Below are 23,485 nucleotides of genomic sequence, written 5' to 3'. Positions count from 1 at the left end.
AAAGCTCATATACCACTGTTATTTATAGTGGTAAAAAGCCTTTAGCCACTGTTTTCATACCGTGGTAACAACCACCGTGACAAATACTTCTAACAAATCCGTGGGGAAAAGTACCTCTTATATACCACGGTTTTGAGTAAAACAGTGGTATTAGGATTTACAAACCGTGGTTAATAGTCTGAAAAGTTTGCTCTTATATTTACAAACCGTGGGAAATAGTGATGATATATACAACGGTTGGATACAAACCGTGGGTTATATAAACTGATTATACCTCGGTTCTTATCAAACCGTGGTGTATAGTCATTACAAACCGTGGGTTATATAAACTGCTTATACCTCGGTTCTTATCAAACAGTGGTTTATAGTATTTTTTAAAAAAAAAAATAAAAACCCCTAATTATTTGATTCTAATCATATTCATTCAACCTACAACCTGCAACCTGCCCATTTTCACCATATATATCCACACTGGATTTAAAAACACATTGCTCAAATAAACAATTCATAGTGCAACACAAACAAAAGAAATAAATTTACACATCCAACACAAAGACATTGAATTGCTAAAAGAATTTTGAACTTTTTTGAGTCATCAATAATGAAAGAAACATCCAAATTTACTTGTTATATCAAAATAACAATGACCTAACTTGTTGCATCAATAAAAAAAGCAATCTATTTGTTCTATCTAAAATATCAAAAAAAAAAAAAATGGTGAGACCCAAGCACCACACCTTAACTGGAAAGGGTCAAAACCTAGCTAAGACTCGACGCTTGGCTCGAACGCTCCATTATGCTGGATGAATCTAAGAATTTCAAGTCGAACAACATCAAGTTCCTCTTGTGTGTATGTATCTTTGAGGGATAGATTTGTCATCTGCACGATCAAAGATAAAAAAGTATATAATAACTAAATAATGAAGAGTGACACAAAATAGAGATAATAAACCAACTATGCGTAGGACCAAAGTCTAAAATACCCTAAAAAAAATTATCTAAACAAGCTTCCATTATTTCCATCGTCATAAACTTCGTTACATAATACCCACTCTATATCACCAGGTTGGTACGTGCCCTATGTACTGACAAGTAATATAATGAAAAATAATGCAACTACCCCCCCAATATGCAACCTTGCACTAGTACTTCGCAATCTACTCCATCTCAAGGTTGAAATGTATAAAGAAATATATTGTCCTATTTGGACTAAAATACAATGTTTGTAGTGCTTGGCATGGGTCACTAATACCTTTATAAGGGGAACATGTATATGGAGAGAGAGAGAGAGCATTTCGTTTGCGCAACCATCTATCCCATTTAATAAGTCCAATTAAGATATACATACAAGTGAATTAGTGAACCTTAGTTTAAACACAAATGCAGTACAACTGATTGTCCACATATACAAAACATGATCCCATCAAAGGTCATAACTGAAAAGTAAGAACGAAACAACTAAGGTGTAGTCGCTTATCAATCTTAAGGAGCTCTAAGTAACCATGCCCAGTACAAACCTCACCTTCAGTACATAATGGCCATATAGAATGTTTTTTTATGAAATTTCTCAAATATATATGCAAGAGAAAGGAAGACAAGTAATAAAAAAAACAACACTTGTCAAATATGATGGGGAACTTACTTGTAAAGGCACTTGTAAATTGTGGAAGTGCTGAAAAATGAAAACACAAAGAAAATGAATATCTCCTTGGTACAAAAAACTGAACTAGAAATACCACCATAAATCAGGGGAACTAACACACTACCAATGACCAATCAGCTATGAGTTAAATACTTAAGCTTAATCAAGTAGTTATAAGCTTCTAGCAAAGTCATGGTCTTTGATTGGGTAAGAATTATGAGCAACACTAGGACATGTATATATAAACTAACCTTTATGATGTAGGTTATCCAACACCTGACAACTAAAAGAGTATGCTCCAGTGAGTTGAACTTGAGCCACCTGAAAAACATACCAACCCAATGCAACATTAGTTTAAACAAAATAAAGTAAATAGGTCACCAAAATAGAAGTAAACAATAATTTACCATAACCATTTTGTCCACATCCAAATGTTCACGAATAACCAACAAAGCTGCCGACAAAAGAAATTAAAATACAAACGTATTCCTAAACAATATAAATCAGCCAAAGTTATTAGTCCTAAGTGAGCAAGGTTTGTTACAAACTGTAGCGCCCCGGTTTTTCAGACAATTGAATATTCAGGTAAAAGAGCTCAATCTGAATATTCAACAATCTAATAAACCAAGACGTGAGCGGGTTTGATTCACACGAGTCCAAACTATAACTAAAATATAAAACCCCCTCTGAACATCGCGTTCTAAAAAAAAAAAAAAAAAAAAATTCGGCAGAGTCTCCTCTGTATTTCTAACCTTTCATAAATCTACAACCTGTCATAACCTAAAAATTAAATAATACACTTCCATTTATTATATTAAAACCTCAACCATAAACCCAACTACTAAAGATATTGAGTCGTGGCACCGGCTACTTAACCATCTCGACAAATGTCAGTTAAATCAAGTAGCTGCAGCGCCCCGAAACAAATCTCATACCCCAGATCGGTCTTTCCCAATTGACGCTAATCCATGTCATACTTTCTAACTAATGGATGTATCCTAATATGGATTCATTATTAAAGAGAATAAAGAAATACTAAATTATTACAAAACAACTTAAATGAATAAATTTATAAACAAGAAAGAGCTAAAAGAACCGCCTTAGCCAATCCGAGTGCGCTTCACGTTAAATTGTTCTTAATTTACCCGTACGCCTTTTCTTGTCTTATGGGAGCACCTGTGAAGATACTCCAACGCTCAGCGTTGGATACGTAGTCAATATATAATAATCCACTTAAAATGAAATTGAAACAAAAGACGAGGTTAACACATACCTTTAGCTGCTTAATACCACTTACCGTTTCCTTATTAAATCCTCGTAAGTGCATTGATTAACATACTCTCAAGAAAAACATTAGCATTCAATATAATTCATACTCACAAGATTTCTATCATACTTAACACACGAGGCAAATGAATTGTACTAGAATTAACTAGAAATAAAATAACTTGAACAACCGATTTTCTTACTACAAGGGGTGAGGGTTTTCCTTTGAAGCGGTGAGCGGGTGGCTGCCCTCACGCACCCATTTAGGGATCAAGCCAATCGTAGTTCCCCTATTCGGGTAAGGATCTATGGGGATGGATTAAGCCGTTTCCGATGAGGAAGGCAGTATAGGTTCCTCACTCTCGTTCTAACCATGTAACGTCCCCTCACTGATTCTCAACTTTGAATCGGTATTCTACCTAGTATGTCACTTCACTTCTACTTATTCGAGATTTTTCCTGAATTCTCGAGTAAACACACCATATATATATTATTATTCAACCTAGACAAAAGAAGTAGACAAAAAAAGTATTTAGCGCAAGAGAACCTATGATAATGGCATGTCATTAATATACTTATCTCACTACTATTCTAACAACCAATTAATTATGCGGGAAATAAAACAATAAGTTAATAAAATAGGCACGGATATATTAAAGCTCATTGCGGCTTGTGGTAGCCCGCGAAGAAGCCTGCAGTGACCTAACATGGCATGTAGCGGCCCGACAAATGGCTTGGTGATAGACTCCTTGTGGGCGACAACGCGCCTATTGCGGCCTTTCGAGCACAACTCTCAATTCAGATATATCAAAACAGTTCTTGCTTGGTTCCAGCAGGTGGTCTAGCTATCCAATTATTAATTCAAGATACAAGGAATTGAAAATTAGAGGTGTAAACCCTATATAGCCATGAGACCACCACATGTAACTCCTCATATATATTCTCTTCAATCCGGCATTTAAGGAAACCTAGAAGTCGGTTTCTCCATTCATGATAGCTAAACAAAAATAACTAACCTTGAATAAAATCCTTTGAAGGAACATACACTATACTAGGTTTTTAACGATGGGTATCGGCAGTTGACTTAACGTTTCATTTGCCATGTTTTCGGATAACCTTGTGCTCAATGATTCTTGGTCGTGCCGCGTTTGGTGCATCTTGCTCTTGCTTTGCTTGTGTTCGGGGTGAAGTCGCTAAGTGAGGGATTCTGGATCAGGTACTTTCTCTTTTCTCTTTATACAAGTGTTCAAATGTTCTTGAAGCGATTCCTTTAGTTGATTTGGAGTAAATGTAGGGAAACTATAGGTTAAATATGTTTTTATCAGCATCCACCAACCGATACCCATTGTTAAAAACCTAGTATAGTGTGTCCTAGAGGTTCTAGGATAACGATACAGAGTGGCGGTTGAAAGAAATTACATGTGGATCCATTCAGCTCCAAATTTTGTAAGAGTACGTCTGATTTCTAGGTGTTGGACTCTTGGTTCCCAAGAAATCCTAGATTATAAGTATGGGCTTGTAATTGAGATAAATCCGATAGTCTTTAATTTGTTTTTCAGAATTATGAATCAAACTAAGGAAACCTAGAATTATAAATCCGATATTCTCTTCAATCCAGCATTTAAGGAAACCTAGACGTCAGTTTCTTTTGATATAATCCAGCAAAAACAAAAACATCTCAAAGCATAACGAAACAATATGTTTATGAATATAATCTTCCTTACCAGAGGAGCAGATCCTCTAACAACTAGGCCTTGGTTGTTGTACTGGGAACCATGGCAAGGGCAGATGAATTTGTTCTTAGCTTTATTAAATGGAATGACACACCCGAGGTAAGTGCACACAACATTAATTCCATAGGTTGCAAGAGTTTTGCCACTCTCCACAACAAGGTAGGTAGGATCTCCCTGAAAGAAGAAATCCCATAGAATTTAGAATGATGAAGAAGTTCAAGGTAAATCTCTCTATTAAGGATGCATAGAATGTGGAAATGTTCCATACTTCATAGACAATGGGAACACGAATAGTAAGACGGTAATGGTAGTTCAGATAGGCCTCACCTTTAACCCTTGTGTAAGCATACTATCACCAGGTCCATGGACCTTGAGCCATTCAACTGCTAGAACATCATTACCGAGTGCATCCTTAGCAATGGTTCCACCTCCTGCACCTCCTGATCTGTTTTGGTATTCCATTATTTTTGTTCAAATGAAATCAAGAGAATGTACAAAACAGACAACATACAATACGTACACTACCAAGAAATTTTTAATTAAATAGTTCATGTGTAAATTATAATAAGATAAATTAGATCTGACGAGTATACAACCGTACACTTTTAGATTAAGCTGTGGTGATATAAGTTGTTTATTCCTGCCATTGGTATTTCATTTCTCTGTACTATCATTTTCAGGTTACGCTACGACAGTTGGTTCGGTATCGACCTACATTCACCTGATTATCCATTTTAATTGCCTACAGGGTTTGGATACATTCTTTGTTCACAATTTCTACCCACTAAAGTATTGAATGAGCAGGCAACTATACTTATCACTCAGACTCTTTAAAGTGAAGAATAGAAACCAAATAAGCCTCTTATAGTCTTATAAACTCAGTTTACTTGCAATACAGAGCTGAAAATGACCATATTCACAAGCCAGGCAACACAAAATAACAAATCTTGTACATTGACACTTCAAATAATAGAAAGTAGCTAATTTTCAAGACCAAAACCCCACCCAAAATCACCCTAATACACCCACCCTGATTAAGAGGTAAGAAAAACAAAAGAAAAAAATACAAGCAACTGAAAATAGTAAGCTACTAGCTAATACCAGACCAGTTGCCAACAAAGTTTGAGAAATCAACAATGAGAAGAACCTACTTACATGAACTACTAAACCTTGATATAAAGCATGAATACGAATCCAGAGTAGAATCCTAGAGAGAACTTAATGATGTGTAGAAATACATTGCAATCTCTAATATAATTAATTTAATTTAGAAATTTAGGTATACATGCTTACCCGTTGTCAAGTAAGAATACGAAAGCTTAATTGCTGGAAAGCTATTAGCATGTTGAAGCCTCAATATCTAACTCATCTAGTCTCCTTGGTCAATACCTAAGAAAATTCCATATTTATGTGGAAGAGTTTAAGGAACAAACAAAACAAAACATGTTAAGTGAGTAGAATTGCCAGTACTTAAGAATCTCAACTATTTTCAAGACAGTAGTTACATAAATATGCATTGCAGCACTAATATCACACATAATTGAAAGCACACAATCCTACCATAAGCACTAATCAAAGCCGAAAACGCATAAACTATGTTCCCATACCCATCCCTATCTACTGTCTCGGAGACCTCTTAGCAATATCATCTCATCTTCACCAAAGGAATGTTTCGCTACCAGTGTTTATAGCCAACAACAGTTCATGGCTCTCTGAGCATAGCATAATCACCACAATCATAAAATTTACATATAATCAGTAAAACATAGTACATCTATGATTGACATAACAGTTGCAAACACATCTAAGATTAAATTGCGAACTTATCAGCTCATATCAGCTTTTGATATTTGTGCTAAATGATGTCCTTTTGTCAAGCCTCCATAGAAAATAATATTTTCCGTCTACTGCCCTACTTTTGACAGTATTTTCAATAGATGACCTAGAAGAAACTCTACATGGATGAAACTGTAATAGACAAATAGCCATCAACATCAATATGCCACTGGAATTAGTATGAAATTAATGCATAATTAAAAGTTAATTTAAAGCATAAAAACAAAAAAACTTACCTTGAAGTTAATCAGCCACAACACCTAAACTCCTAGTTTGCCTAGATGAGCTTTTTAATCTCAGAACATTCTTGGGCACTTATTAAGACCCATACCCCATTATCAAACTGCAACAGTTACAATTAAGAAGAAAATAAAACATGTATAATAAATTAAAAAAGATTTGTTTAATAAAATAGAATCATTTTTGAATAATTTTGGTTAAATAGAACCCATAATTAGTGGGCAGTAATTTCACAACCGAAACACATAAGCTTCTTCCCAAACAACCTCTCAACCATTCTAACAATCCAATAACACCAATCCATGAACAAATTAAAAAGTGAAATGTAATTATAATCAACATGTTTGTTTTTCGATTGAATTATGAGTTGAAAAGGAAAAATAAATGAAGAGAAATTGGATAGAAGAATCACAAAAACAAAAAAATAACATATAGCTGGAGTAGAAGAAAATTTAAGGATTGGGATTGATTATTATCTCAACTCGCGAACCTTAATGGCAGAAATTGGGGAGAGAGAGAAGTGGGAGATGGAGAAGTTGGGTTTTGCTCCACACCGTATGGGTTTTCCCTTTTTCTCATTTTTTTTCATGTTTTTTAATGTTTTTTCATGCCACGGCAGATGTAATTTTGGGAAAATATAAGCCACTGGTTTTAAGGAAACGGTGGGGTATATGTGGAATTTTATAGTACCGTGGTTTATGTCATTCTATATACAACTGTTTTACGAAAACAGTGGTATTTGCTTGTTCCAAAACTAGAAAAGTATTTTGTACCGTGACAAATGACTATAAGCCATTGTTCTTAGAAGAACAGTGGTATATACCAGTTGACCAACCGTGGCTAATGTGCATTTTTGTAGTAGTGTTCGTCTCCAAAACTGAGAAGGAATTGGCTATAGTGTCGTTTCATGCGTCTGGACTCATGATCCATGCATCTCAGACTCGAGCAATGCGTCTGGACTCACGATCCATGCGTCCCAGATGCGAGCATTGAGTCTGGACTCACGATCCATGAGCTTTAGACGCGAAAGTCTATTTTGTCTCTTCTACTCTATCCTTCTATCCTATTTTGCGGGCTTTGGTCCAAGCAACGAATCCTTTGGCCTTGGGCTTCCTTTGCCTTCTCCATGATTGTCCACGAGCTTCCCATGTAATCTTTAATGCTCCAAATTGCTCCGTTTTACCCCTTTTTCTCTAATATTCTGCAAAACTCTCTCTTTTACCTGTAGAATCATAAAACATAACTTACAAACACTATTAGTCCACTAAGATGGCTAAACAAGAGGCATAATTGAGGGTTAAATAAGTAAATGCAGGATAGGAATTAAACTTGAAAAGAAATAACTTTTATTAAGAAGAAATAACTTACAGTATTGAAACTGCTGGAAGAGAAAATGAAGGAATGTAAAGTACTGGAATGAAGCTACAGACGATAAATTAAAGCTAACTAACTAATGAGCAGAAGCTAAAGCATAAAATGCTGAAGGAGAAATATTGAAGACCCCCCTCACATATATATAGGCTGGTCTCTCGTGAAGGAATTAATTTGGTTTCGTCCTTTTGCCAAATTGATCCTTTCAAAACTTTGAAATACAAAGTTTTGGCTTCATCTGAATTAATTTGGTTCTTTGTCTTTTTGTACCTTATGTTTTGTCCCTTTCCTCAATTTAATTCAAACATTGAATTGATATTGATACGTGTCTTTTCCTATTGCAATGTGGCACAAAATTGTGACCATCACTTGCCACCTGCCTATGCTGACTTGTCATGCCTTTTGGGCCTGCAGAGTGGGTCCACATGGTGTGTCCAGTGGCGGCGCCGATTTTGGCGATTTTACAACTTTTTGTCTTTATGTAGAGTTCGTCACCTTGGTTGCTCTGGCATTTCACTAGCCAAAGTTGGTGTCCAGGTTTGAAAGATGTGAGCTTCGGAAGTTTGCTGCCTCTTTACATGTGGACCCGTTCTGCACTGGTTTTGCTCCTTTGGAAACTTCGGCTCTAGTCAGGCTTTGTTGGGCTTCACTGGGGCTAAGTGGGAAGACTTCAAATATTCCAGTATTCCCGTACTTCGATGCATATTTTATTATCATATTCACGTTAATTGCGGAAATCTGCAAAAGTACGAAAATATAATTATTACATGATTATTAAACACATAATCGACCAAAATGCTATGTCTCTCGGGGTTTAATATTACAATTTTAGGTGCTTATCACACCACCCCCAAACAGCATTTTGCTTGTCCTCAAGCAAAGAAGAGACATTAAAATGATAAGTGGCTAAAAATGTGTTGTCCTAAGATAAGTCTCATTTCGCAGAGTGCAGTTGCATTGACCGTATGCAACAAGGCCTTGAACCATTAGGAATTACCTAGTGGACGAGTTATAGCCTCGTGAGAGTTTTCCAGAGAAGATATTCACAAACTTCATTTATACTACAACGATTCAGTAACAAATGCCCGTTTCCTTAATCAATCTCATATATCTATACATCTCACTAGCGGGGGAAACAAGGACTAATTCTTTCGAAATTCAAGTTAATATACATACAATAATCAAAACATCTACATATGAGCATGCATGCAGTGATCTTTATAATGAAATGTACGAGTAGGGCCATTTCTGGATCCTTTGGATAGCGTCCTTAAGTAGGTTCTCACAGGTATGTGTCGGAACACAATTTCTCTCTTATTTTTCCACTCAAGTTTTGCTAACTCTAGTGCACAGTGGGCACATGTTTCCTCACATACTCAATGACAGTCAGAGGAGCCAAGGTCGAGAATTCACAACTACTACTTATTATCACATCCTACTCCTAATTGAGCTAGAGGTCTTTATTAGGTGTTATTGGGCTTAGGAGGTAGTGTAGAAGAAATTGGAATGGAAAATTCAAAAATGATAAGTATGAGAGAATAAGGTCTTCGAGATATTTATACTAGAGAAATCCTTATTTTCTTTCCTGCTTCTAACATGGGTTTCCATACTTGGTTTTCTTTAAACTTTTGTATTTCCTTTTGATTTGATTTTGGGGAAATTCTAACTTTGATATTTCTTTTGATTTTTTGGAAATATATTTCTATTTTTCTTTTTATTTTCTTCTGAAGCAGGTAACTAATTTTGATTTGTGAAGTTTTTCTCTTCATTTTTCTGCACTTCATCCTATTTCTCATACTCATTATCTAGCTGGGCTTATTTATTTGTGGTTAATAGATGGGTAATGAATTTTTGGTGAAATAGAAAGGGTTAATGAAAGGTTTAGTGGGGCGACTAGCGGTAAAATTTTTTACAGGTGTGAATTTTTGGCTATATCGATCCAAAGAAGGCCTAAATTCTCGCTTAGGATTTGGCTAGTGATCAAGTAAGTAGACGTGTGAACTTCTCTATTCGGAAAAACTACTCCTCTGTGTCATTACTCACATATCACACATTTTGAGGCTTTTTGGTTAGATTCTTACAGAATATGGAAACTAAGTTGTCTAACTGTGGGTCCCAGAAACTTACTGCTGTGTACATTTAATGATAGTCAGTACATGAATACTCATGAAAAGATGTAAAAACTATTGCATGCATACTAACTTAAGTTTCTAAGAAAAAGTCCTAATTCAAATGCTAGGGTGAGATTTCTAAATATTTTTCATCACAGAAAGGAAACAAGAATTTGTCACTAAATACACTTATTTAGACATAAATAAAACTATATACAACTATAAATGCTTAATTTTTGTGAAAGGTTCTCACCACCCCCAAACAGCCGGACGCTGTGTCCTCAAAGTGTTAAGATGAAGAAAGAATATACCTGAGAGGCTTTGAGCAAAAATATAGCTGACATCTTCCACAGAAATTTATGGTAACACACTATATATTATACATCATAAAAGTGAAAGTACACTGTTAGGTTATTTATTTATTTCACATCAAAACGTAAAACAATATGTACATCAACTCGCATTGCCCCAATTACGTACTGGGGGATGGTCCATCCTTGCTTCGTCTTTGTAGAAATGCCATTCCTTTGCATCACGCCAATCTATCATAGCCTTCCAGACTTCACTCCACTTGCTTTTCTTTGAAATATTCAGATGAGCTATCATTTTATTGTCATCAGGGAAGCAACAAACTTTCTTTAGATACCTTGTAGGGTGCCGCCATATCCGAAATTGCAAAGAATGAATTATCTTGTTTTTTGGACATATAGAGTCTACCTTTACCCAGTCATGAAAAATGGCCGCAAACTGTGGGAAGTATGTCCTCATTATCCTGCATGCTGTAACTGGCAAAGTGATATAGTGCTGCCGAAAAGACCGAGCCCTCTTAAGGTTCTCAATTACTAGGTCTGTGATGTCGAAGGTGGTATGTAGCTGGGCCAGGGCATGGAACGTCTTACAAGCTGATTTTGAGGCAGTGGAAAAATGCCAATCCCCCATGATGTTCAGAAGAATAAATAATATGGCAGTTCCAACATTCATGGTCATACTGGCTAGTAGAATAGAGATGTCTGGCCATCGGCCAGCTTCTGCACGTTCAATGACTTGGGCAAGGCTATCGCCATAACGGGCGGCAAAATCTTCCCAAAAATAGTCATTAAGGTTGTTTTGTATCATGTATTGAATGGGGATGTTTGGCTGAAGAGGAGGAAGGTCCAAAGCCATAGCAACTTCTAGCTCGTAAAAAGGGTGTCGGGTGTTACCAATACGGATTGCAAATCCATTCAAAGGGAAACCACGTACAGCATGTAGATCTTCCATATGATTGTAAAAATAAGTTGCCAAACTTGGGGAGTATGTCTACTCCAGGTGTAGAATAAGGCAGTTCCAACCAACTCGTGTGATGAAATATCTGAAGAGATGTCCATATGCATGAGAATTCAGCAACGAATGGAAAGATTGTTTTGGAATCATCTTTGGAGCTGCCATTGTAGAAGACGTGTGAAGAAAGATGCCACCTGTAGACAAAGATAAACAAATATTAGAATACAATGAGAATGATTAAGTAAAAAAAAATTACCATAGGAAAATTGCACTATATTTAAAAACTAAAAAGAAAATGACAAAGAACATAAAATTACAAAATTTAAATTGTGTCATGGGCCCAAGTAACGGTGAGGATCCTTTTGTGAGAGAAATCCATTTATAAGATTCTCGATGTCGTCAATCCGTGCAATAGCCCGTTGCAATATTTTGCTGTGGTCGGTAAATCTCGGCGTGGTTCTCCATTATGAGAGTGTGATTTACTAAGAACTGGTTGTGGATGTGCAAGAATTGTGCTTGCTCCTCTTCTTGTATTGTCCGCAAGTCGTGAAATTCAAGAAGACTGGTGATGATAATGTTCTGACGTTTGTATAATGTCATCAGTCCTTGGTGAATTAAACAAAGGCCTTCCATAGGATTAAATACGTTGCATAATGCATTTTCAGTGAAGATGTTGTCAGCGGAACAAGCTTCGTCGATTTCTGCACCAACATGGTTCTTTGCAACTTCAGGATTCCAGAACCCGTTCCTACAAACTTAGTGAATGGTGAGAATGTTAGTTGTTCTTAGAGGTGTATTAGGAGCAGTACTAGAAAAACCCCAACGTATCATGATAAGTGTCACAATGGTTGGCAAAGGAGCTGCCTTTTTCCTGGCATGTGCGACCGCGTTCCAGAGAAATTTAATAATGCAAAAATCATTGCAGTTATTCAGCAAGAACCAGAGTAGATAGAGGATGGGTTTTGTTATTTCGGAATTCTTAGATGTGCCGAGCACATTATGAGCCAACCATTGGATCACAGATAATTGGTTTCTTTGCAAGGATCGCTGATAAACAATACGGTTTTTCCGATTGTATTCGTCGTAAAGGATAGTTGCAAACATCAGATGCCTGATATTGTCGAATGGTGAATCCTTAAGGTGTACCCCTTGGTTCGTAATGGGAACTTGAAGTACCTCAAAGATGATATCCATCGTTAATTCACGCTCGCATCCGTTTGCACGGACAAAGAATTGCCCGTTTTGGAAATAACCGTGTTTATAGAACAGGAGGACCAATTCTCTGGAATAAAATGCCTGCTTATGATGTAATAGAGGGTACCATCCTTGACGTAAAATTTTTGTGTAAAAAAAAAGGATGAAAAAGACCGTTTTGGAAATTTTCCATAAAATTTTGCTCGGGCACGAAAATTCGAGTGAGGGCCATTAAAGATGGAGTGGTGAAGAAATTTTAGTGGAAAAAGGGAAGTTGGATTTTAGAGGTGTCTATCCTTGTTATAAATAGGCACCAATCCGAAGATGTAGAAAATACGGATCGAGGTGTCACATGGTAGTTAGACCACGTGCATCTTCTAAATTTTTTGGCACAAAATTGGATGTAGTGTGGATGGGAAGAATGGGGCATGTGAAACAAGGAGTGACCTTTTTTTTTTTTTTTTTTTTTAGCGTAACTAAACAACGTAAGTAGAAGGACAAGGAAGATGTAAATATAATATCACAATAAGATGTAAGAACGTACAGAGGTGTGGAAACACATCATAATGATACGGGGAATAAAATACAAACCTAAATATTAGATAGAACTATATGCCACATTAATAACATTATTATAATAAAACAAACGAGCATGAAGACTTGAGTAGCATATTCAATTTGCCCCTGCTCAAACTTTTCTAGTGTATCCATGAAGCTTGAAATTTGGAGCGATCTAAAAACTATTTTTCGAATAAGAAGTGTAGAGGGAAGAATATGAGAGGAGTGAATGTGAAGGATGGGAACTTATTTATAGGAAGAAATTTGAGCCGTTTTCTGACCGTTTTTGGATGAGATTTCATGACCTTTTTCTGACAGTTTTTAGTGTGTTTTCATGACCGTTTTCTGACTGTTTTTAAAAACGTTGATTGACGGTCAAATTTGTCGTTAAGTGTGACGTCTAAAAATAAATATGTATATATATATATATATATATATATATATATATATATATATATATATATTTATGTCAACAAATTTCCAATCAACCTTTTATATAGATAACTAATATTATTGCTAATATTATTATATATATTTCTACCTATATAATATAATATTGGAGATAACTAATATACTATTTGACAAGGCAGAGATTCTGGAAACTTTAGGAGATAACAGATACCCTAGGACGGAAAATTAAAATGCAAACACGTAAATAAAATATCCGACATAAATAATATACAAGACCGGGAAAATAAACTGTCTACTGATGATCCTCAGGGGCTGCAGAAGAATCTCGGGGGCTATAGAAGAAGAATTAGGAGTCCCGCGACGGCGTGCAATACGAGCTCCCGTGGAGGCTAACTGCTCCTGGATATCACCCAGAGTATCCATCACCTGAGCCTGAAACTGATGCTGGTTCGCCATGAGCATTCGCTGGAATTGGTTCTGGCGAGTAGTCATGTGGTCCTGAAATGTAGTCATGGAAGCTCGCATTTCCTGCTGAAATTCACCCATGCTGTCTGTCAGCGACTCATGGCGAGTGGTCATATCCGTCCTTAACTCGCCCAAGGTATGTTTCATCGATACTTGGCGAGTGCAAATGTCTCTCATGCCACTGTTCATAGCACGTAAGGCATCCATAGGGTGGCTCATCTTACTTATAGCAGTCTCATCAAAGAAGGGTGGGTGAGATGGGCCTACGTTAAGCGCGCTTTCGGCTGCCATTGGTCTTTGTGGGTTCCTGTGGGGCCAAGATGCATTTCTTGAAAATAAGCATATTCTCATAAAGGGGCATAGGGAGTAACGGGGTGGCAGACAAGAAACCCAAATTAATCATAACTTGCGTTACAAGAACGACAAGAGGGGCTGACCTGAGGGTGGCATGCGTAATGATATCAAAAAGAAAGGTAACTATGCAGAAGTTACCCTTGCACTCCTGGAGGATCCAAAGTAGATGGAGGAATGTCTTGTTGATGTCTGATGGCTTTGAGGTGCCAATGACGTTTTGTCCCAGCCATTGAGTCACGACCAGCTGGTTTCGTCGCACCGAGCACTGATACGCACATTTCCCATCCATATGGTACTCACCCTCGATTAGCGTGTCAAGCATTAGGTCATAAGTCTGCAGATACACGGACTGCTGTTGAGTCAGCATGTGGTCGACCAGAGGAATTCCCGTGATCCCAGAGATCAAAGCGGGTGTGACTTCACGGCGCACACCGTCGACAGTAACCCAAAAATGGTCGCCATTAAAGCTCCCATTGTAGTAAAATTTCATCACCAAATTGTTTGAATATAACCTGCCATTAGCATATAACAAGTACTCCCATCCTCTAGAGTGCATTTCCGTATCGAAGAATGGAGCAAACATCCCATTTTCAAATAGGTTTCCAAAAATTTCTCCACCGAAATCCACCTGTTTCCGGCCATTGGTGATTTTAGGAAGAGGCTGGTTATTGATTTTAGATGAGGGGGAGAAATGGGAGTTGCTGATGGATGGGAATTGGATTCGGAGTTGTAGGGGTCGCGTCGCGAGACTTGGTTTTAACGTGGGCCTGTCTCGTGCGAGACTAAATCGAGAGGGGGGCAAGATCCGGATTTTGGGGAAGACGAAGGTTGTAAGGGTGACGCGTGTGGTGGGGTGTCTCGGGTTTAAATGGACTGAGAAGACTTGATTTGGTTGGTTTACGAAGGAGGAACTATGTCTAGGAGATAGTATAAGCAGTTGTTTATTGTATTTCCGACGAGGATATGTAAGTTCTAATTCTTTACTAGTACCAGACCGTAGTCTCATACAAATACAAGTTTTAATTCTAGGCTCATAAGGAACAAATTATGACAGGAGGATTTAGAATTAAGGAAAGAGGGAGGTGAAGCACGACTTCCTGAGCTGTTGCTAACTCGAGCAGGTAAGCTAGGATAATGTGCGAATATTCCAGTAGTCAGGTCACCTGAGAGAATTGAGGGAGGTTGTTCGTGCTAGTACGTTCCTTAATTAGGCAACCTCAATCTTTCAAGTTTCCTCGACACTGATGGAATATGATGATGATTTATGATGGTGTATTATGCGGGGTATTATTAAGATGATTATGATGATTTTATTTTATTTATTTATTATTTTTTTTAAAATTTTAAAATTTAAAATTTTAAAATTTAATTTTTAATTATTTTTTTTTTGTATTTTGTATTTACGTAATTAATGTATTATGGAGAGGTGATTACGAAACATGCAATTAAAAACGATAGATGCCAAAATAGAAAACTAAACATACAATTAACACATGCTAGTTTTACACAGGAAGTCTACACATGCAAATATATATTACTTATACGTGAATAGGAATATGTCCTACACATGCAATAATCTACAGCTACCGATACGTGCAACTTATATATGAGCTAGGGGAATATCGAGAACGAACTCATGCAAATGAATACCGCGTACGTGAATTGATGTAACATACACATACAAAAATATCCTAAGCAGGTGGTTTGAAATTACACACACATCCAAATATATTCGAATCATATTAATCGTATTAATATGTAATGACGAACCACATTTACTTAGAAAAAATTTTATACATGCAAAGAGTTCTCATGCTAACATACAAACATGTGAGGTAAGACAGGTTATAGCAAACAACCAAATAATATCCTAGACAAAGTTTGAGGAGTTTAAGAATTCGAAACCTGGCGTCCCGCGATTCCTCGTACAACGATCGAATGAACTCCCGAACTCGTGAACTTACTGGATGGTGGATAAACAGGACTAGAGAGTCCAAAATAGTACTAAGAAGGAAATTGGCTTGTACCTGAAAACTGGAGTGTTAATACTCTAGGTTAGTCTTGCGCGCTACTAATTTAGTCTCGTCCGAGACTCTTTTATCAGTTCAGTACTTCAACTTCCTACGGAATACTTAGACTATGCTAATAAAAATAAACAAGATATGGTTCACAGATATTTGTTAGTAGAAAAAGTTGGGGAAAACAGGTACGTAACATGTTAGTATTGCAAAAGAAATGGAAATAAAAAAGATGAGGGGGGTAGGGAAGGGGGTTTATGTTTGATGTATTCCAGTTATTACGTTAAATGTCCAGAGTCCTTCGGCGTGCAGCGGCGCCAATTGATAAATGCATATTTTCATGTTTTGGTTTTATACTTAAGTCTGAAGTCCACAGTTCGAAGTCCGAGGACCCAAGTTCAAAGTCCAAAGTCCGTAAATTTCGTTCGTTTAGTCAAGTTACCTTACTCACGTGGGTTTGGTTGGATAGGTCGAGTAAGGGATCGTCCAAACCTTAGGGCTTGGCAAGGTTTACAACTGGATTTACAACTTTTGGTGAGTTGGATTTTAGATTATTTAGTTGGTTTAAGTAAATTAACTGTAATGAAAGTAATGTAAATAAATAACGGTGATTTCGACGTAGATAAACAAAGATAAAGAAACAGGGAGGGGGTTAATTGTAGTCATGCAAGAATCATTTTCAACAGTTTATATTACCACACCACTACAGCTCTAATCCGTCTCGACTTCATAAACAAACCCGAGACGACGTCGAGTAACGATCCCTAGCGAAATGCACGCATCTCTGGGCTCATTTCACTAGCGTAAGGAGTTGAACTAATATCTCATCTTTGGACTATCATTTCAACTCCTGGTTCGATTCTACCTAAGCTAGACAAAAAGGAGAGCTGTCTGACACCAGAGAGTCGCGCGCGAGACATTTTGGGTCTCTCGCGAGACTGTTCTGGAGCAACAACACTCCAAATTTGGACAATCTCAATCATTTTGGGGCCGGATGTATAATCTACACCTAATTCCTAAGCAGTGATTCTAGAACATTAAAGTGTCAATTCGAATCCTCACACGAGTAGCATAACCCTCCCCTTGAGGGGGGGTGGGGGATTAGCTCATGGTCATTGGAGGAATAATTAAACTTGTTGTATACAATAAATAAGTAAATGAAGGACATGAATTAAACTTGAAAAGAAATGACTTTTATTAAGAAGAAATAAGTTGCTGTATTGAAGCTGCTGGAAGAGAAAATGACGGAATGTAAAGTACTAGAATGAAGCTACAGACGATAAATTAAAGCTAACTAACTAATGAGCAGAAGCTAAAGCATAAAATGCTGAAGGAGAAATAGTGAATTGAAGACCCCCCTCACATATATATAGGCTTGTCTCTCGTGAAGGAATTAATTTGGTTTCGTCCTTTTGCCAAATTGATCCATTCAAAACTTTGAAATACAAAGTTTTGGCCTCATATGAATTAATTTGGTTCTTTGTCTTTTTGTACCTTATGTTTTGTCCCTTTCCTCAATTCAATTCAAACATTGAATTGATATTGATACGTGTCTTTTCCTATTGCAATGTGGCACAAAATTATGATCATCACTTGCCACCTGCCTATGCTGACTTGTCATACCTTTTGGGCCCGCAGAGTGGGTCCACATGGCGTGTCTAGTGGCGGCGCCAATTTTGGCATTTTTAAAACTTTTTGTCTTTACATAGAGTTCATCGCCCATGTTGCTCTGGCAGTTCACTAGCCGAAGTCGGTGTCCAGGTTTGAAAGATATGAGCTTCGGAAGTTTGCTGCCTCTTTAGATGTGGACCCATTTTGCACTAGTTTTGTTCCTTTGGAAACTTTGGCTCTAATTAGGCTTTGTTGGGCTTCACTGGGGCTAAGTGGGAAGATTTCAAATATTCCAGTATTCTCGTACTTCGATGCATGTTTTATTATCATATTCCCTTTAACTGCGGAAACCTGTAAAAGTAAGAAAATATAATTATTACATGATTATTAAACACATAATCGACCAAAATGCTATGTCTTTCGGGGTTTAATATTACAATTTTGGGTGCTTATCACTGCCTATGGCTAGGGGCAAGAGGAGATACATGCTAGCATCTACTGATTATTTCACCAAGTGGATAGAGGCAGTACCCTTGCAGTAGGTGAAGGAGGTGCGTATAATCAAGTTCTTATGGGAGAATATTATATGTAGGTTTGGACTACCGTATGCCATTATCGCGGGCAATGGGACTCAGTTCACTGGAGCAAAGGTGACAGGTTTCTTGCAAGCATACATGGTAAAATAGGGGGTTTTCGGCGCTATACAACCCTGAGGGCAATGGACAGGCGGAGTCTTCCAACAAAACCATAATGAATAACCTTAAGAGAATGTTAGAAGATAAGAATGGGGTGTGGGCCGATGAGTTGAATCATGTACTTTGGGCTTATCGAACTACACCTCGGACGTCCACCCGTAAGACCCCTTTCTCGCTAGCTTATGGCGTGGAGGCCATGATTTCGTCAGAGATGGTGGCAGCTACAACACAAACAAAGGCTGTGGAGGAGGGTTCGAATTGGGGTATATTGGCAGGGGATTTGAAATTGGCAAAGGAAAAAAGAGACTTCGCTCGTATCAAACTGGAAGAGTACCACAGACGCCTACAAAGGCAATATAACAAAAGAGTCAAGCCACGGTAATTCCAGATAGGAGATTTTGTGCTCCGCCGAGTGACTCCTAGTACCAAGAGAGAGAAAGATGAAAAATTGGGTCCAAATGGGAGGGGCCTTACACCGTGGTGGATGTGGGAGGGGTTGGCACCTACAAGTTACGAACAATGGAGTGCAAATTAATAGAGAAGCCAAGGAATGTGAGAATGTTGAAAAGGTTTTACACTTGAATGTAATGGAAATCCAGAGCGAGAGGATGTAGCTGTTTGTAAATATATAATACAACGACAGTTTTGAGAAGAGAATACCATTGGTAAAGAAAGATGTCCAGATCGAGCTTGGGGCAAAATGAGTGGGCCCCAACAGGCTTCTCAACCCAATAGAGCCTGCGGAGTGGGATGAGCCATTCGCGGACACGAAATACAAATGACACATGGGGCAAAGAGAGCTTCCTCCATCAGGTCGCACATCCAATCAACGAGACGGAGGGGATGAGCCTTTCACTAACACAATGCCCAAGTCAAGCTTGGGGCAAGATGTGTTGCCCCCAACAGGCTTCCCAGCCCAATATAGCCCGCGGAGTGGGATGACCCCTTCGTGGACACGAGATACAAATGACACATGGGGCAAAGAGAGCTGCCTCTATCAGGCCGCACATCCAATCAACGAGAGGGACAACGGAGGGGATGAGCCTTTCGCTGACACAATGCTTGAGTCGAGCCTGGGGCAAGATGAGTTGCCCCCAACATGCTTCCTTGCACAATAGAGCCCGCAGAGCGGGATGAGCCCTTTGTGGACACGAGATATGAGCGACACATGGGGCAAAGAAAGCTACCCCCACCAGGCTGCATAGCCAATCAAAAAGAGAGATAACGAAGGGGATGAGCCTTTTGCTGACACAATGTCTAAGTCGAGTAGGGGGCAAGACGAGTTTCCCCCAACAGGCTTCGTGACCCAATAGAGCCCGCGGAGTGGGATGATCCCTTCACGGAAGAGTGATACTAACTACACGTGGGGCAAAGAGAGTTGCCTATGATAGATTGCACTAATGAGATGTAGAAAGGCTTCAGGAAGCTAGGTCCCAAGAGTGCACTAAGGAGGAGGCAAGTGGTTGCTCAAGAACATATCTAGCTCATACAATCAGAAGGGGTCTAAGAGGAGGAGTAAAGGCATGAAAACCTTTATGTAGAGGTACTTTGCAATTCAAACAATTAGCAAGAATCAAAGGATAAAGAGACAAGCACATTAAACAAGATCAGGCACAATATTAAACAAAATATTGGCAGAATATTCGCAAGACAACGAGCGAAACAAATAACAGATCACGACTTTTTAAGAGTGCCATAATACAAGAGAATTAAAAGGTGCGGAGCCAAGAGAAAGGCTCCTAGATCATCTCAGGTGTAGGTTCAATTGTTTCGACCGCGGTAGTCTCATCAGTGGTCACTGTCTGGTATGTTGATTCCTCTATCACGGTGGGCTCATGGATCACCTCGTTGGCCGGCACATCTTCTATCGTGACTTTAGGGGTTTCGAGCACCGGGGTGGCAGGCTTCTCGGGAAGAAGGCGGCCTTCTTGAAGAAGTCGTGCATGCTCTTCTTGAATCTTCTTGGCCACCCTCTTGTTGGCAAGGAGTTTGAAGCGTTTGTGAAGTTTGTTCATATCCGCCTGGTGCTGGTGCAGAAGGTCTGCGGAGGCATCCCGATGCCACTGAGTAAGGGCATCCACGACTTCCTTATGCTGTTGAGTGAGGGAATCCAGATTGCCATGATGTTGCTGGAGGAGCACTACCCTTTGATGGCTCAAGCGGTCGTTGACCCCATCCATGTATTGTTGGTGGGAGGACTCGCAGACTTAAGTTTGTCCTGGGCCTTGAGCTTGGCCAAATTGGCAACTTCTAGTTCTAGTTTAAGGTGGGCACATACAACTCTTAGTTTGATAGGGCCGCCAAGTTCCTTCTCAAGGGACTCCACCTTAGCCTTGGCACCAAAAAGGCCACGAATCATGTAAAAGATATATAGGCTCACCTGTGATCGCAGAGGAGAATGGATAAAAAAAAATAAAAAATAAAAAAAAAAAAAAAAAAAAAAGGGAGGAAGAAAGAGATTGTACCTTCTCCCAATTGGTGTACAGAGAAGTTTGGTGCTGTTCGAACAACCCCCCATCCACATAAGCCAGGTCTTTAGGCAGGTGAGCACCATAAAATAAGGAGGAGGCCATGGCTGGGTTCTCCAGAGCTGAGTCTGCAGTGTTCACCTTGCGATTGCACACCTTAAAGGTAGGACAGAAGTCCTCAGTGGTTACAATCTCGGACGCCGGGGCGGCAGGCAGAATTGGGTCTTTCCTTGACCAGCGTGTGTGGGGGGAAGAGACCGCGGTTGAGCAGGTAGAGTGGTGGGGGCGGGTTCTCTGGACATTGATGTCCATTGCCTGTTGGTTGGAGGCCCGTCAACAGGAGCCCGCACCTCAGTGGAAGGCACCTCCATCACATCATCATCACCATCGGTATCATATATAGTCGAAAAACTTCACTTTGTTAACATCCATGTCATCAGGAGGTGAGTGTGGGGAGGTGTATTGATTGTTCCAAGTAGAGATAGAGTGGTATGAAGGGACATCTTCGGGGGCTGAGGAGGTAGGAGGATCGCGAGATTCAAGGGAGGTGGGGGAGTGTGAGGAGGTCTAGGGATAGTTACGGTGGGAGGAGTGAGTGTGAGTCTTTTTCTTGGGAGGAGGAGATGCTCTGGGTTTTCGTTCCTTGGGAGGGGGAGGTCGATAAAAAGGAGCAAAATATCCGCCGACAGTATGTAGTGTGGGGATTGGCAACAACGGAGTAGCGGTAGTAGGATGGATACCCAGGTGGTTAGCTTGAGCAGGACCGAGGTTGCGGAGCCTTTCAAAAATAGAACAAGAGATGCCGGAGTAGATTCGGGACTTGGAGTCCAGCCGCCAACCTGCAAAGAAGAGTAACTGCGGTTTAGTTGATAACATGGAAAGCACATCAGGAAAGAGGGAAAGAGAGGATACTCACCACGGGTTATGAAGGCGAGATGGTTAAGAGTTAAAGTTAGAAAGAATGTCCGCCGACAGAAAATTCCCCGATACGTATAGCAGGTAGTGATGTCACACTTTGTCTGAGGTTGTGACACGGAGGACAAAAGATTGCTTCTTAGGGCATACGCAAAAAGACTGGTACCCTACACTGACATCTTTGGTACTCGTCCTGATATAGTATTGAGAGACGATATTGCGGCTCCTAATTTAGGTTCTCCGGTCTTATTGTATGAGTTTGTGGCATACATAATTCTCCAAAAATTCCCTATGTCTTGGCAGGGGGGAATGTTGAAATGATTACACACCTAGACGTCTAGTAGAGTGAGTGGAAGCCGTAGACTGACTACAATTTGGCCTACAGTAATAACAAGCCTTGGACGTCGAGGAACCAGATGGGGGTAGTGGGTGACAGAGGGCACGTGTTCCTACACTATGTCGGCCAAAATCCCATAGGCAGCCCTAATTGCACCTAGATTAGGTCTACAACACTGAGATGGGGGTGGTAGTAAGGGGACCAGACGTCCAAATGTGGAGGGGACCGCAGCAGGGGCAAGAGCGGGGGCAGACGCTATTCTACTAGACCGGGAAGTGGAGGAATCACCGGATTCGGAGTCCGACATCGGAAAAGGAGATGAACAAACGCGAGATATTGAACAAACTCAAATATAGTTCAAAGAAAAGAGAATAGAGCCTAGAAAACATACCGACTGAAGTGAAGAGAGAGGTGATGAGCCGGAAGAGAGTGTTCAAAGGAGAAGAGACTCACAGGAGAGACTAAGGAAGAGCACGCAAGTCGGAGATTGACCGGAAAAAGGAAAAGTTGGCAAAGCAGTATGAAAACAATGGGAGAAGGGGAAAAATAAAATGAGGGAGGACAGAGAAGGAGAGGGTTTAAATAGAGGAAGGGCAAAAGAGAAATTTCAGGGAGGTGAGAAAATCGAAGAGTCGGAAGAGGCTCCAGCCAGAGGTTGACGTGGGGAAGCTCGAGGTACTAAGGGTTGCAAAAAACACGTGTGATGATTGCAATCAACATCACACGCATACCAATGAAGAGGAATATTAGCTGTAAAAGGAAAAAAAACAATGGGAGTTCTCGACCCCGGGCCCATTTTCAGGACCGCGGAGTCGAGAAGGGGCATTTGTAGTGGCATAATAATGAGAAGTGGACTGGGTCAGTAGGATAGGGAAAAGAGTGTAACATAATAAGGGAACTCGAGGAGTAGGGAATCATGACTGTGGAACCCTAGACTGCAGACGTGTCACATGTACGGTAAGAAGGAGAACCGAGAGATGGGAAGACAGATGGATGA

At 39.4% G+C, this 23,485-nt stretch overlaps 1 long non-coding RNA gene across 3 annotated transcripts; it reads right to left on the bottom strand.

Moving 5' to 3' along the window:
- Positions 1 to 567: 567 nt before the first annotated feature.
- Positions 568 to 3,034, bottom strand: LOC147476292 (uncharacterized). Of its 3 annotated transcripts, XR_015208303.1 has the most exons (4): positions 2,050 to 3,034; positions 1,894 to 1,963; positions 1,643 to 1,672; positions 568 to 880 (listed from the first exon to the last, which is right to left on the bottom strand). It is a non-coding gene; the product is annotated as an uncharacterized LOC147476292 (long non-coding RNA). The 3 variants fall into 3 exon arrangements; XR_015208305.1 differs by lacking the exon at positions 1,643 to 1,672; XR_015208304.1 differs by lacking the exons at positions 1,643 to 1,672; positions 2,050 to 3,034 and having other exon boundaries at positions 1,894 to 2,043.
- Between the last annotated feature and the right edge of the window lie 20,451 nt (positions 3,035 to 23,485).

Source organism: Coptis chinensis, chromosome 9 (genome assembly GCF_015680905.1).
Source record: "Coptis chinensis isolate HL-2020 chromosome 9, ASM1568090v1, whole genome shotgun sequence".
NCBI classification, from domain to species: domain Eukaryota; kingdom Viridiplantae; phylum Streptophyta; class Magnoliopsida; order Ranunculales; family Ranunculaceae; genus Coptis; species Coptis chinensis.
This window is presented reverse-complemented; position numbering and strand designations above follow the sequence as displayed.